Below are 17,500 nucleotides of genomic sequence, written 5' to 3'. Positions count from 1 at the left end.
TTATTTTATAACAGACCTCTAGATATTTCAAAATCCCCCAAACGATTTACCAAAAATACCATGTTTTCCTTAAAACAAACCTGTCTTCTACTGTAATATAAGGTATTTTTTACAAACCACTTCTCTCTCACTCTTTCTCTCTCCCTCTCTCTCTCTCTTCGTTTTTCACACCCTCAAACTATTGAATTTTTCTCCCTAAGCAGTCTTCTTCTACGGGAACCCGTTCCCCTTTCTTTGTGAGATCTAATCACCTCCACACTTGCCTGTCTTCCAAATTCAATCGACGGTTAAAACGATACTGAGCCCATTCACAATTTACCCCTTCTCTCTCTCTCTCTCTCTCTCTCTCTCTCTCTCTCTCTCTCTCTCTCTCTCTCTCCTTTTATGTTTATACATCATTAACCTACAAACCTGTGTATGTATGTATGTACGTATGTGTATTTACATACATTATATATATGTGTGTATATAGACACATATACATACATACATATATATATTGTATAATTTTATATATATATAAATAATTAAAACTTTTGTCATAAATTTACACGCATTATTTTTATATTTTCAAATACAAAGCCATAAATAACTCGTTAATATCGAATTCAATGTGCCTTGCGATTAACTTACACCCAAAGGGAATAATACAAGATAAGTGGAACTCCCCCACCAGAATTCGAACCAGAGCAGTTTCGGGATGGGACTTGGGTCACAGCAGATTGCGTGGATAGGTCTACTGTTATCCTCGTACCACTCCAATAGTAGATCTGAAACCTGGTCAGTATAATGCCCTTGAAGTCTAAGTGAATCCCAAGATATAGAGGATTCGATATTAATGGTTATTTATGGTTTACTTAATTTCAACATTTAAAAATGTCTTGCGCTAGATTTTCTATGTATGTTTCGGTACACATACACATACACATATAATATATATATATCTCCAGATACAATCTCAAAATTACACGCTATCCCAAAAATGATAAAATGCAAAGTTCACAAATCCTTATGACGAGTTTGTCGAAAACTGAACAAAAATGAAAATAGTAAGTTTTGCAACCAATAATTTCTAATGCGGATATAGTCCAAAAAAAAAAAATAAATATATAAAACCGAAAACAATATAATAAACTCTGGTCATAAAAAAAGTTTCATAAACATCAAATCACCGGACATTTGTGAAATTCCCGTCGTAACATAACTCGATATTTACGTGGGAATCATTCCACAACGACCAGCCTTCGCTCGGTGAAATTTTCCAAACATAAAGAGACATTAACAGAATTATTAGGACATTTTCGTTTAGCGTATTTTCTCTTTGACAGCAAGGTGTGAGGGAGGGGGGGGAGGAACCCTTCTCCAAACATCGGGTAGGGGAGCGGGGGAGAGAGGGGAGAGAGGCGAAAAAGGGGTAGGGGGGAGTGGAAGGGATTTATGTGATTGCGGCTCATGTTGTTGTTGTTGTTGACTTGTTGCTGCTGTTGTTGTTGTCAGTTTTCAAGATGGAGGGGTGTGTTTTCGGGCTTCAGCCTATTAAAATGAATGCCTATCCTGAGGCAACAGCGCCTGCCTCTGGTGGTTGCTTCGGTAGTATTTATATCATTAACAGAAAAAATTTAGTTCTAGAAGCAGTAGTTAACATTATAAAACAGAGAACTCTAGTAATACAAACAGTGCTACAGTATCAATGTATATCGTCAGTGACAGACTATTCCTATAGTATCTAATAAGAAGAAAGAAAAGGAAGAAAGAAAGCAAGCAGTCCTTAAGAATTATATCAAACCCTTTCTTTAAACGTTATGTGCCAAACAATAATTGGAGTTAATACACTCATGGTGGTAAGAAGCCTGGATAAAAGAGGGGGTATGTATATAGGGTAAAGGTTGCCGCCCCGTTTTCCTAAAATAATGAAGCGCTAATCAGACTTGTAACAGTCCGTGATACCCGGCGACGGATTATTATGAGATGCAAGAGCCAAGTAAGAAAATAATCATCTCCATACATGTAGTAAGAAGCCATTATTATTCCATACATTGACAATGGGGACAATAAGGTGTACAAATGAACCCATTTATACACCCAATAAAAAAAATTATAAATACTGTCATTTACGTATAAATATAAAAACTACGCATAAAAATGTTCAAGTAAGTATTCATCTACACTTACATCGGTAAAACGGGAACATCCAAAATTCAGCAAAGTAGTTACATATAAAGGGATCCCGGCATACAAATCCCGACTTCTTCCAGTGTCAGTGAAGTGCCTCTTATCTTGATCAATGCACGACAGAACGAATGTTAAAAACCACAATACATCATGGAAGAGAGAGAGAGAGAGAGAGAGAGAGAGAGATTGATTCTGTTATTATACTCTAAACCTTCTAATGATATATTCCTTTTCCTTTGTAGAGCATAACATGAAGTCTGGAGAGAGAGAGAGAGAGAGAGAGAGAGAGAGAGAGATAGATTTTATCACTAAAGAACCTACTAGTGATATATTCGTTTTCCTTTGCAGAGTATAACTTATGAAGTTTAGAGAGAGATTCTGGTATTATACAGATTACTAATGATATACTCCTTTTCCTTTGCAAAGTATGACTTATAAAATTTCTAGGAGAGAGAGAGGAGAGAGAGAGAGAGAGAGAGAGAGAGAGAGAGAGAGAGAGAGAGAGATTCAGTTATTATACAAAACCTCCTAATGATACCTCTTTTTCCTTTGTAAAAGTATAACATAAAGGTCTGGAAGAGAGAGAGAGAGAGAGAGAGAGAGAGAGAGATTTCCTCATTTTAGTGAAACGCCCCAAAGATATATCCCTTTTCCTTTGTAGGGGATAACTTATGAGGTTTGGGGGAAGAGAGAGAGAGAGAGAGAGAGAGAGAGAGAGAGAGAGAGAGAGAGAGAGAGACTGCATGGCACCATTACTTCCCTACTAGTCTGTCTTTAAACACTTAGATCACACAATGTCTTACTATTGTAAGTGATGAGTTAAGAGTGGAGCCGGGTAAATGTACAGTGATCATCCGCGGGCTTGTTTACGTTCTCTGCTGGTCACATATGGGTTGTACCTTATACCAAAGTTACACGTGTATCCCAGTGAGGGAGAAAGACTCAAAAGTTGTAAATACATTACACTCCAGGGCGTGTGTGTATGAAACCATACACACACAGTATATCTGATAACTATATAACACATACACTAATAATATATATAAATATATATATATATATAAATATATATATATACATACATGTATAATATATATATTTTATATATATATATATATATATATATATATATATATATATATATATATATATATATATATATATATAAATATATACATGTGTGTTTATACAGAGAGAGAGAGAGAGAGAGAGAGAGAGAGAGAGAGAGAGAGAGAGAGAGAGAGAGAGAGAGAGAGGATTATATTAATTTTGGTTGTACCTCACAGTTTAAAAACAATTCAGTAAAGAATATCATTAAAGTTAGTAACATCAATAATTTCTTTCCTAGACAATATAGTGAATGGACAGCATAAAAGAGTTAGTTTGAAAATAAGTATTTAATATGGAACAAATGAGTAATTCACGATTTGATAGTGTATTTCATTTTTCTTATGGAAAATAAGTATTTAAGAATTTCCTTCTTTCCATTCCATCAGTTTATAAGGTACCTTGAGATAAATTTAGCTTAAAATATTCTAGTATTTATTAGCTTAAAAATATTCTAGTATTTATTAGCTGAAAATATTCTAGTATTTATTAGCTATACAAGGAGTGTGTGTTTGCCTGTAAGGAATTCAAAGAATAGAGAGAAATTAATGGACATATCTGAATATGAACAATATTTATACTGTTTGGCGATCCAATTAGGTCACAGGGAATAGTTTGGTTTGTTTAGGTTGTCTTGCACCTACTAATGGAAGAACTGTTTTTAGACCTTGTAATACACCCCATACAACTTCTAAAGGAAAACACACACACACTATATATATATATATATATATATATATATATATATATATATATATATATATATATATATATATATATAAATGTGTATGTATATATATATATATATTTACATATGTATATATATACATATTACAATTTTAAAAATTCTATCTAATACTATACAATTATAATATATACATATATATAATGTATACAGAGAAGAAGAGAGAGAGAGAGAGAGAGAGAGAGAGAGAGAGAGAGAGAGTTTGATTGAAGGAATTCAAGCGTATAAGCCAGCCTACAATTTATCACCGCCTTTCCGAACATTTAGGAATGACAATGATGAATATACAAAGTTTAGTCAGTGACAAATTTATCGAGACAGATGCACAGAGAGGAGCAGAAACGTTCTGAATTATATATATATATATATATATATATATATATATATATATATATATATATATTATATATATATATAATTTTATATATATATTTTATATAATATAAATATATATAATATATATATATATATATATATATATATATATATATATATATATATATATATATATATATAGTATAGATAAAAATTTTCAAAGATGACAAGTTTCTACGTTACACTAAAAATAAGTTAAAACTCCGAATATTGATAAGTTATCTATACAGTATATATATATATATATACATATATATACGTATATATGTATATATATATATATATATATATATATATATATAAATACATATGTATACAAACATATATATATATATATACATACATATATATTAGTGTATATACATCTATATATATATATATATATATATATATATATATACCTATATATATACTATAATACTATACTGTATAATATATGTTTATCAAAACTGAAAGCAAACATATTCCAACATTTCTAATTACACAATACATGTGTTGAAATAGCAGAAATACAAGATTGGTAAAAAGCAAACGAATTCAGACATCACGTCTGAAGACCCTGCAAACACTGTCTGATTTATCAAGATCTGGCCGTCTGCCTTCTATACAACACAACTTTCTGGTACATCCCCAAAAAACGGACCCGCACAGACAGACTAGACACCCACGCCATCGGCTGTCTGATTATGAATATTATCATTTTAAAAGCTTTTTCAGCCCGCCATGTAAGGTTACTGACCCTGAGAATGCTGCTCGAAGGATTTGTATTGCCTATTCGCACGGAAGTACGCTGCCACATTCATTCTTAATACCCTTTTATTTTTGACAGTTTACATATATATATATATATATATATATATATATATATATATATATATATATATATATATATATATATATATATATATATAATATATATATATATATATATATATATGTGTATGTATATATATTATATATATATATATATATATATATATATATATATATATATATATATATCCACTTATACATAAAATATACAAATTCAAATCTTATAAATATCTAGTAAGTAACAACTTTTACAATATACAAATAGTAACTGATAATTAGATAAATGGAAGAAATTGAAGATTCTCGCAAAATTTCTTTAGGGCGTTTCCTTCCATTCTAGTCTCCGCTTTTAGTCAGATATTTACATTCCTGGTACAGAAGAAGTCTTTTTGCGAAACGAATGCACAAAGCGTCAGGCATATGGGGATTTAAGGAAGGATTTATAAGAGTGATTTGCAAAACATTTACGACAGAGATTTATGATTTTTACGAGTCGACAAGACGTGCATACCACTGAGAGCAATACACTAAAACGGATATTGAGAGTCTCCTCTCAGCATATATTTGATTTGTGATTAGTCTGGGGGGATGGGGGGCCTAATACCCGACCAAAATTGTGTATTTTGTATGGGGGTGTGGGTATGGGTAGGGGTATTGGTGGGGGAGGGGCAAACATCCAAAAGTGATTTTTATTGAACGTCATAAAGATAAACTACCAGATTTAGCTTCGGTTTTGTACAGTGCAGCATCATAACGTTTGTTGTTATTTCGTTTATTGTCGTGTTTACTTCAAGTTTGGGGAACGGACTGGACAGTATTACACCACAGAACACTTTGTGGATAAATTTGGAAAATAAAGGTGAAGCGCCCGCGCGTACACACACACACACACACACACACACACATATATATGTATATGCATAAAAATATATATATAATATATATATATACAATTATACATATATGAGTGTGTGTATAATTAATGGGATATTTTCCATGTAAAATTTGTGACCTTTCCCTTGACATCATTATAATTTTTCTCCAACCTTAATTTTGAGAAATTACGATTTTTCTTTATAAATTCTTCCATGAGGTAGGCTACTTAATTTTAGCACATCTCAATTTTCAAACCTCAGTCATATATATATATATTTATAACATTTTATTTTTCAAAAATTTTATCACTTCCTGCAGGTTCTGGTGCACACAACTACGCAGTGAGAAGGATACTACATGTGTATAATATCCAGAACTGGAGACTAAGGTACTGTAATATTTCATTTTTTAAATTATTAATATTATTATTATTATTATTATTATTATTATTATTATTATTATTATTATTATTATTACCTGTTGTTGTTCCTTTTGAAAAATGATTAAGCAAACAAGAAATCCTCCTCCTCCTCCTCCGTCCATAATGATGAGATTCTTCTTCTTCTTCTTCTTCTTCTTCTTCTTCTTCTTCTTCTTCTTCTTCTTCTTCTTCTTCTTCTTCTTCTTTACCGACGAGAAACCTCCCAAGCAACCGGGCAGGAAATTTCTCCTCAAGACGTTCATCCCGATTTATCAATGGCATCCCGAAGGCAATTTCATTAACTGGGCGGCAAAACATCGCCAAGAAGAATCAACATTGAGAGAGAGAGAAGAGAGGAGAGAGAGAGAGAGAGAGAGAGAGAGAGAGGAGAGAGAGGAATTTATAAGCGAAGAGATTCTGAAAGGAGAAAAGTTAATCACAACAACAACAAAGAGAGAGAGAGAGAGAGAGAGAGAGAGAGAGAGAGAGTGTGTTTAGGCGACGTTAGTGTGAGAGAATGAGTTAATTATGAGATTATCCAGCTAGAAGAGAGAGAGAGAGCGAGAGAGAGAGTGAGTTTCTAGGGGAAGGGATTCTGAGAGAAAAAGTTAATCACGAGAACAATCAACCAGGTGGTAGAGAGAGAGTATGTTAGCGACGATAGTGTGAGAGAAAAAGTTAATAATGAGATCACCCGACTAGCAGAGAGAGAGAGAGAGAGAGAGAGAGAGAGAGAGAGAGAGCGCAATGCATTCAGCAACAAAATTCATCTATAACACGCTAATCTCCATCGCAGTCAGCCCCGAGAGTATTTGAACAAAAAATATTTACTGTCACCTCAAAACAGGTTAACAAGTTTGCCCAGAGTGCCTTCAGATAGCATGCTCTCAAGCAGTATGGTACAAAAAGGACAATGCAACCACGGGTTAAGAGGAGGAAAGGAAACCGTGTAAAAGGTGACAAAAACGTCTGCTAGTGACAAAGATCGAAGCTGGGTACCATATTTTAGAACAAGCATGCTTAGGCCGAGTAAGAAAATTTGAAACTATCTCAAAATGGAAAATGGTTTGAGACCTCGATTTTTAATTTTTTTTTTTGTATGAAAAAAAAAAGTTCTGTATCTTATTGAGTGAAACACGCTAAAGATATTTAAAACGGAGTGGCGAGAATACGGACAGAAAATATTAAAAGACACTGCCTTTACTTACAAGTTACTTAATTTCCAAACAACCTTTTAAGGGTGAATGAAATTATAACATATAACCCAAATAATAAGGTCCCTAGTGTAAAGATTACCATCAAGATATGACCTGAAAAACTACCAATTCATATGCAACAGGTCATTTTGGCTGATGCAATTTCTACCATAAAAAAACGAGCTAAATAAAAATAAAAATATATATAAAATATAAAAAATTTTGCAAACAGGAAGATTGAGATTCAAATCGTCAAAAAAAAAACAACAAACTTGGCAACAGTACGACTGAAACTCAGTCGTGTCTTATCTTTAGATAATCAATAAGATTAAACGAGAGAAACATAATGATCCGGAGATCTATAGGACGAGTTCCTTGATCGGGTTACTTCGTCAACTTATGTAGCCCAAGGATAATCGAAAAAAAAAAAATAAGATGAACCAAGGAAAAAATGTGGTTCGATTCATAGTGACGCCATGCAGCCGCCTCCTTCCCTTGAGATGGGTGCCCGAATCAGAGAAAACAAAAGCAATGAGAAATTTTCGGAACCTAACGCATTCATGTTAGACTGACGAAAACAAGTTATTTCATTTTTTTAATATTTTTACTTCCTATGCGGCTTCCTTTATTTCATTTTTTAATATTTTCACTTCCTATATGGTTTCCCTATCATATACTAACGAGCCTCCAATCAGATTTCCTTATTAACGTTTTTTGACATACTTCCCTCTTTCACGCCAACAACAAATTAACCTGAATTCCTAAAAGAAAGGATGGGAGAAGAGAGAGGGATACGAAACAAAACATCAAATACAAACATAATAACACTAACGGGACATGCAGACTAGATTTCAAGCATAAAAACAAACAAAAAATAATAAAGGGGAGAAAGAAAGGGAGAGGTACAGAACCGAACTTGCTGGAAGAGACAACTGTGTCTTTGAGACAAAAGGTGAACTGACCGGGTCTCCCCTCGTGACGTAACAGATGACGTCATTACTTCTAGAAGGGACAATTACGCGGCATAGAGGGGAAATGTTGCATAAACTGTAAGAATTCTACATAGATTTTTCTTAACAGTGTCGTGACTGTTGTATAAATTTTTCTTAACAGTATCGTGACTGTTGTATAGATTTTTCTTAACAGTGTCGTGACTGTTATCTACAACAAAAAACTAAAGCAACAACAAACACTATCACTGTAAAATCTTGCTGCTGTTGTTTGTTTACAGAGTTTTAGAGTTGGGTACCGTTGGTAACCATACCATTATTATTACTATTAGAATTCGAAGTAGGTATAGTATTAGTAGTAGCAGCAGCAGTAGTCGCCGTTCCCTCATTTCATTATTTCAGTATTAGTAAGTTGAGTAGTAGGAGTAGCCACATTTCATAATTATATTTGTCATTGTTACCAGCAACAATAATCCCCGAGGAGCACATGTAGCATATAAAAAGCGAAAAGTTTTGCAACCAGCAAAACTGAGATTCAGTCGTTTAAAAAAAAAAAAAGGCTGGAAACAGCACGACGCAAACTAAATAGTGTCTAACTTCTATTATAAATAAGATTTAGCGAGAGAAGCTTTAAGGTTCAGAAATCAATAGGACGGGTTACCTCATGTGGTTATGTAACCAAGGAGCATTCGAAATGAGAAAAAATGGGAAGAAACAAGGAAAAAATATTGGGGCTTGATTTCCAGTGACGTAATACAGCCGCATCTTCCCCCTGAGAATGTTTCCCGAAGCCTCGAAAACAGAAGCAGGGAGAAAATTCCAGAACCTGAGATGCATTCACGTGCATTTGTTAGATTGACGTAAACAGATATCATTATTTTTCTTAGTTCTGCTATTATTTCTATTTTATACATGGTTTCCTTATCATATACTAACGAGTCTCCAATCACGCTTCCTGATTTACGTTTTATGACGTATGTCCTTTCACGCTAACAAGATCACACAAGATTCCTAAAAGAAAGGAGAAGCAGAAGAGGGGGGGAAAATAAAACAAAATATCAAATACAAATATCAAAACACTAACGGGACATGCAGACTAAATTTCAAGCATAAAAGAACAAACAGACAATAATAGAAAAGAAAGAAACACACACGCACACACACACACACACACTGAGCTATTATATATATATATATAGAATATTATATATATATATATAATATATATATTATATATATATATATATATATATATATATATATATATATATATATATATATATATATATATATATATATATATATATATGGAGAACATAACTTGCTGGAAGAGACAACCGTTTCTTTGATACAAAGGTGAACTGAGCATATATCTTGACCACGTCTCCCTCGTGACGTAACAGATGACGTCATTATTTTCTAGAAGGGACTCTTTCGTGGCATTGAGGGGAAATGTTACAGAAACTGAAAGAATTCTACATTTTTCTTAACACTGTCGTTACTGTTATCTACAGCAGCGACTAAAGCAACAACAAACACTATCGTTGTAAAACTAGTTGTTCTTTTGTTGAAGTGTTTTCGTGTTGGATATACCATATCATATTTTACAACTAATAAAATAGAATGGCATATAAAATTTGGGGCACAGGTCAAGCTCTGGGACCTGAGGTCAATCAGCGTTGAAAGGGACATTGAGAGTAAATATGTTTTAAAGGTGTACCAGAACCTAGTTGCAATATAAAACAGTTGTTATGAGAACTGGAAAGTAAGATGGAAGAAAGAGAATATGAACAGTGGTACTGTAAAATAAATGAAAGTGGTGGCAGCTAAGGCTAAAGGGATGCTGCACAGAACCTTAAGTAATGCCTACAGTGCACCACGTGAGGTGCACTGACGGCAATGCCCCCCCTACGGGGTATTACTATTAGGAGCCGAAGTAGCTATAGTAAAGGCAGTAGTAGTCACCGATCTCACATTTTCATTAATAATAGTAGTAATAGTAGTAGTAGCTGCTTTTAAAAACTGTATTTGTCATTATTATTAGCAATAGTACTCCCTGGATGAGTACATGAAACGAATATCCTATCATAAATGATTCATCTTCAAACTGCTTCGGAGACAACATAAATTTAAGCACTTGGACGATACTGATCTTGATCGAGCACCACATTCGAAGACGATTCTATTAATATCAAAATTATTAAAATCCATTGCGAGGGGAATAAAATTATGGAAAATAATTTTCCATTAACAGAGAACTCACTTCTGTAAATGAAAAGTAAGTCTAATAAGCATGGAAATTAATGCCTCCAACGTGGAATTTTAATAAATTCCAAAGGAATTAATGCCATGCCAGCTACTAGTTACTTAATTCCATCCTTGGTGAATCAAATACCATCAACAGAGTTCAACTCCTTTCAGGAGATACTTGCCTTCAGCAAGGAATTCAATACCGCCAATGGAGAATTCAACTCTACTCATGAGACCTTTTATTTGCAATTAACAGGAATTCAATGCCAACAACAGGGAAAACAACACAACTGATGTTTAAAGGCCATTAAAAAGAAACGCAATCATGATCATGGATAATTCAATCTCATCAAAAGAATTCTGGCCTCCAACGTGAATTACTTTGTTCTCCTTTTTATTAATATTACTTCCCTCGTTATTCCCGTTTCCTGCAATAATTTGGTTTTGCTTCCCTGAGAAGGTTCTGTTGTTCAAATAACCTTAAGGGCTTAGTACGTTTAGCCCTCATTTGCATATCTGAATATTTTTTTCCTCTAAGTTTAAAGATTTATTTGAAATATTTACATTTCTTTGTTTGTCAAGCGCGTGCAAGCGGACATTTATGTACATAACTGTTTCTAGTACAGAAAATATTAAAACCCACAACATCATCAACTGGAAAAACCCTTTGACCAGACTCTGAAACAAAGTCATGTATGCGAAGCTTACAGCGTTGTTCATAAGTCTGGCAAGACAGCAGTAATCAATCTATTTACAAAAAACGTGTAATTAAAACAGTCTTCATTGCCCCCACAATAAAATGTATAAAACTCCAGAGTTAATGGTCCATCAGTGAGTAAAACTTTAAGATAATAAAAATAACCATAATCATACTGCTGCATTGCATGGGACACTAGGAGCCAATAAGAATGAAAAATACTTAAATATAATAAAACAAACCTAACTTTTGTAATAAAAAACAAGAACAGTAAAGAGTTAACCACAACTAATAATAATAATAATAATAATAATAATAATAATAATAATAATAATAATAATAATAATAAATAACAAAAAACATACGTTCTAATATAGTAATTTAAGGTTGCATATTACTATCAGCAATAATGATTTATATTATTGATAATGGGAATATTACTATGACAATAACACAAGAAAGAATCGATTACGCTTATTGTGGAGGGCGGAATTGAGAGGGAATTTCTATGCGTAATATATGCAAATTAAACATTCTGTTGTAGTCTGTACTAAACATTTCAAAATCACACATTGATGTAAATGTAAATGGCTTTGTTATACATATTTTACATATGTAAATATATATTTACATTACCATTACTGTGGATTTTTTTTACTCAACAATAATATTACTATATTCAAATCCACTCATTATCTCCCACCTATAATGCGGAACACCCTCTTCCACGAAATTGATGACGTCATTATTACGTCACAAAAGGGAAAAATGTGGGTGAAGATTTACCTATAGAATCCACCTCTGTTGGCCCCAAAAGAACTGTCGCCTCCTGTGAACAACGAAAGTCTCTCTCTCTCTCTCTCTCTCTCTCTCTGACCAGCAGATTGAATAATGATATTAATGATAATAAAAATAATTATTCCGTAAGCGTTTTCATGAAGTAATTTATTATTAAAAATTAAAAATGTACAGAACTTTCTCAATCCCTTACAAGGTATGACATTGGAATCTTCTCCAAGATTTTTATACCTAATAATAATAATAATAATAATAATAATAATAATAATAATAATAATAATAATAATAGCTAATAATAATAATTATTATTATTAATTATTATTATTATTGTATTATTATTATTATTTCAAGAAGAATGGATAACCCCAGTCACTCCATCTTCCTTCTCTCTCTCTCTCTCTCTCTCTCTCTCTCTCTCTCTCTCTCCTCTCTCTCTCCTCTCTCTCTCTCCATGAGCACAATAAAAAGTCCTTATTTCCAAAATTGTCCATCACTCCCACCTACACAATGGAACACCCTCTTCCACGAAATCAGTGACGTCATTCATTACGTCACAAAATGGAAAAAGAGGGGGAGAAGATTTACAATATAGTCCCCCATTTTGTGACCCAAAAACTAATGTCCTCTAATGTGAATGATCCTCTCTCTCTCTCTCTCTCTCTCTCCTCTCTCTCTCTCTCTACTCTCTCTTTCTCTCTCTCTCTCTCTCTCTCTCTACCTATCTTCTTTGATTTCAGAGAAAACTCATTAGCTGTGAGGAGATATTGTATTTCGGAAATTGCGTAGATTGAACTGAAAAAAAAAAACATACTTTTTGAAAGCTAAACCATTAATGCAAGCTGACACCAGGGCACAAGATGAACGCATTTTTCATAAATATAAAAAAATATACATACACTAAAATTCAAGATGACAAATATAAGAAGACATTTGTAAGAAACGTAAATGATTTTTAAAAAACTTCCTTCACCACAAAAACCTGTAGAAGTCCTCTAATCCCACCTAAGGCATTTCCTTGAAAATAAAATTGAAAGTACGATGTCATAAAATTAAGAATTTTTATTGATCTAAATGTTACCCTTATTTGCATTAATGTTGACCATATAACTTCAGTCCAGATATATTCCTTTTTATTAACAATAAATCATTCTCTCTCTCTCTCTCTCTCTCTCTGTATGTGTGTGTGTGTGTGTGTGTGTTTTAAGGCATGACAGCACTAAGTAGGAGGTCACTAAGGGAACTCTTTCGTACTTTTAGAGGATCATCTGTGTCCTCTTCAGAGCCCTGATTTTGTTTTTACATTAACTCACTCACTCACTCACTCACACACGCGCACGCACACACGCACACACACACACACAGTAGTTAGGACACTCGATTCACCAGTATGACGTGAAAGAATAGCTTTAACAGAGAGCTCTGCTAACTGCCAATCTGCCTCTTGATGGAAAAAAAGCGTAAGCGTTAGTGGAGATGGCTGAATGTTTATATATAAATACATACACGCATACATACATACATATATACCCCACACACACATACATATATATATATATATATATATATATATATATATATATATATATATATATATATATATATATATTATATATATATAATATATCTCAATATATATATATTATGGCACTGGAAGGCCGGTATGCAGGTTCTTTAACTATACTCAGGACCTGTCATGACAATGCAACAAATAAAGGAGAGAAAACAACAAAACAATATCTCAAAATTAACAATATTTATAAGAGTCAGGTCTGGTAAAAGTTAAAAAAACCATAAATACAAGTAAATAAAGGCAGCACCAGGCAAAAAGCAAGTTAAATAAACGATTAAAAGTAGCTTTAAAAAAAGGCAAAAATAAACAACAGCAGGCAGAAAAAAAAACAAACATACGTCAAGAGGCACCAAGACAGCCCTAGCTGATAAGAGCCTATTCTTAAAACCCCGATGGAAAACGATCACGATCAGGATGAGTCGTGGTCGTACTCAGAAAGAGAAATTGCTGCTCAAAACTCGGCCAACGTCGACTCCAAAAACTGCTGCTGCTGTCCTTCGCTGCCCCAGAACAAGATAACGAGCTCACCGCAAAGATCAAAACAAAAAAACTGAGGTAAAGGCCAATCCTGCAAAGGGAACAGGCAGGGGACCAGCAGTCTTAAAACCATGAGAGAGAGAGACCTAAAAGAAAAAAAAATAGATTATTTTTTTACACTCAGAGAGAGAGAGAGTCGCCATTGAACGAGTGGGCGTGTGCGATTCTTTAATATACTCCAGGACAGGGCTGAGAGAGAGGGGGTATAATGAGCTCAAATTAATTTATTTACAATATTTATAAGTGAGTCAGGTCTGGTAAAAATAATAAATACAAACCAAGATTAAATAAACGATTAAAAAGTAGCTTTAAAAAAAATAAAATAAACAACAGCAGGCAGAAAAAAAAAAAAACAAACGTCGCACTCCATCAGAGGCAATTGGCCCTCAAGAGGAAGCCTGACGGCCCGATGGAACGTCAGAACAGCCTATTAATGCACTCATCAATACTTAAAGACGAGTTGTACTAAACCTGCTCAAAAACTCGATGGAAATGTGCTGCTGCCACACTGCCGCTACATAACAAACACGACAGAAAACCGGCAGCTGCATGTAAGCAGCAATACAAAAGCAACGAGCGAAGTTCATTCCCACAAAACATTTGACAATAAACATATTTACATACATACATATATATATATATATATAATGTATGTATGTATATATATATATATATAATATATATATATATATAATATATATATGCACTCGTGTCTATCTTCCTCAATGCAACAGACAGCCCCAATAACGACATACTAGTCCAATCAAAGATGTGTATGAGGACGTAGCGATAAGTTTTATTCTTAACGTTCCTATGTGTGTTCATGAAAACCGGAGGAATGTGTCAGAACAAGATAACCAGGCTATTATATATATCTTTTATATGTGTTTGTAATAAATAATAAACCTATATATATAATAGATAAAATAATACATTTACATAATTTATAAATATTGGACTAAATATATTGGAAAAATATATACATAAATAAACACTTGCATGTGCTCTACAGCAAAGCAATTCAAAGAAAACATTTAAAACATATACAAACACAACCACACACTCACACACATATACATATGAATGTATGTACATACATATGTATATGTATATATATATATATATATATATATATATATATTATATATATATATATATTATATACATACATACATACATACATACATACATACATACATACATACATACATATATATATATATATATATATATATTATATATATATATATATATATATATATATATATATATATATACATACACCTACATGCTTGGTAGTAATCCCCCTTCCTCTCCAAAAATAAAACTTCTCCTATTTCCCATATGAAAACTTTAAAGAATTCCAAATACCGCCAGGTAAAATCATAACCAAAAATCGTAAAAAAAAATGAAAGCCTCACTTTTTAGAAAATTCAAAAGCAAATATATATTTCCTGAGAAAACCAGATACAAGAAAATAAAAACTGGTGGAAAAATCATTCTTTTACCTCGAATTCTCCTTTGTTAAAATTTTAAACTATATTTCCTTGGATTTGAAAAACAAATTTTAAGAAACAGCAAACTCCAAACAGATGAGAGACAGACATTCCAGAAATACCTTTCTTTCGCAGAAAGAATGTGTTTTGAGATATTCTTATTCAAAGAATCTCTCTCTCTCTCTCAATATTGACACAAATCTCTCCAAGGATAACTGTCTGAAAGAACACTGCAGAAGTGTTCATTTTACTTTTTCAAAATTAAACTGAGACCACTGAACGCATACAAGCGAGACAATGATAAGAACCAATGGCCGTGAAAACTTTACTAATAAAAATGCAGGAATCTACAGTTCATTAAAAAAATGAATAAAGATGTTTTTGAATAATTAATTTTCATAAAAAATCATATCACGCACAAAGTAAACTTCCAAGTCGATGATACGCGCTTCCAGACAAGAAAAGAATTCCTTAAAAATTACTCATGTGTGAAATGGATGACTGAACTTCAATGTTCTCTACGACAGGTCATCCAATCTCCCCAAAAGTTATTTTTACGAACTATTCATGGACACAAACTTACACTAAATTCTTCAGTTATCCAATATCCTTACAGATTTACTAGCACTTACTTACGATTTCACACGAATTACTCAATTCCCAACCCATCATTTCATGAGTATGAATTTTCTCTAATGAATTTCTTTTGATATTATCCACGAAAACATATGGATAACTAACACTAATGTTATCTACTGTCCTTCAGTAATTACCAGATATCTTTTCTTAAGTTAACCAAAGCACTAACAGAACATATCCAGCAAAAAATTACAACTAACAGCTAACTCCAAGCTAAGGTTTCCCCAGAAAATTGCTGAGGTTTCTCAAAACAATTTCTGAGAAATTACTCTGGAAAAATGGATAAATCCAATCTTGGTTTCCCAAATGGAAACCAAGATTGGATTTATCCTTTTTCCCAAAAGGATTCCTGAGTAATTATCCAGGTGAAAAAAAGGATAAATCCAACCTTATGTTCCAAAACAGATTCCTGAGAAATTACCCAGGAAAAAATGAATAATAATAATCTTAACGTTTCACAAAAGAATTTCTGAGAAATTACCGATGAAAAAAAAGGCTGAATCCCATCTCCGGTTTCCCAACAGAATTCCTAAGAAATTACTGAGGAAAAAATGGATAATATCCCATCTTAGGTTTCCCAAAAGAACTCCAGAGAAATTATTCAACAAAAAACATTTGGATAAATCCAATTTTCGGTTTCCCAATAAAATTCCTGAGAAATTATTAATAAAATATGTAATAACAATCTAAGATTTTCCAATAGAATTCCTGAGAAATTATCCAGGAAAACAATAAGAGACGAATAAAACCTATGGGTTATCGAATAATTCCTGAACGATAATCCCGGGAAAAAATAATGCACATATCCAATCTAAGGTTACTCAAACGAATTCCTTAAGAGATTATACAAGGATAAAT

The 17,500-nt window shown here is 32.8% G+C and overlaps 1 protein-coding gene across 2 annotated transcripts in view; it reads left to right on the top strand.

The window, feature by feature from the left end:
• LOC136828020 (protein trapped in endoderm-1-like) overlaps window positions 1-17,500 on the top strand; it is a 94,856-nt gene that overhangs the window by 2,427 nt on the left and 74,929 nt on the right. For both annotated transcript variants that reach the window (XM_067085657.1, XM_067085656.1), the window contains exon 2: window positions 6,407-6,476. The gene's annotated coding sequence lies outside the window, so the exon portion shown is untranslated. The remainder of the gene's footprint in view (window positions 1-6,406; window positions 6,477-17,500) is intronic.

This window comes from Macrobrachium rosenbergii, chromosome 42, assembly GCF_040412425.1.
Source record: "Macrobrachium rosenbergii isolate ZJJX-2024 chromosome 42, ASM4041242v1, whole genome shotgun sequence".
Lineage (NCBI taxonomy): Eukaryota > Metazoa > Arthropoda > Malacostraca > Decapoda > Palaemonidae > Macrobrachium > Macrobrachium rosenbergii.
This window is presented reverse-complemented; position numbering and strand designations above follow the sequence as displayed.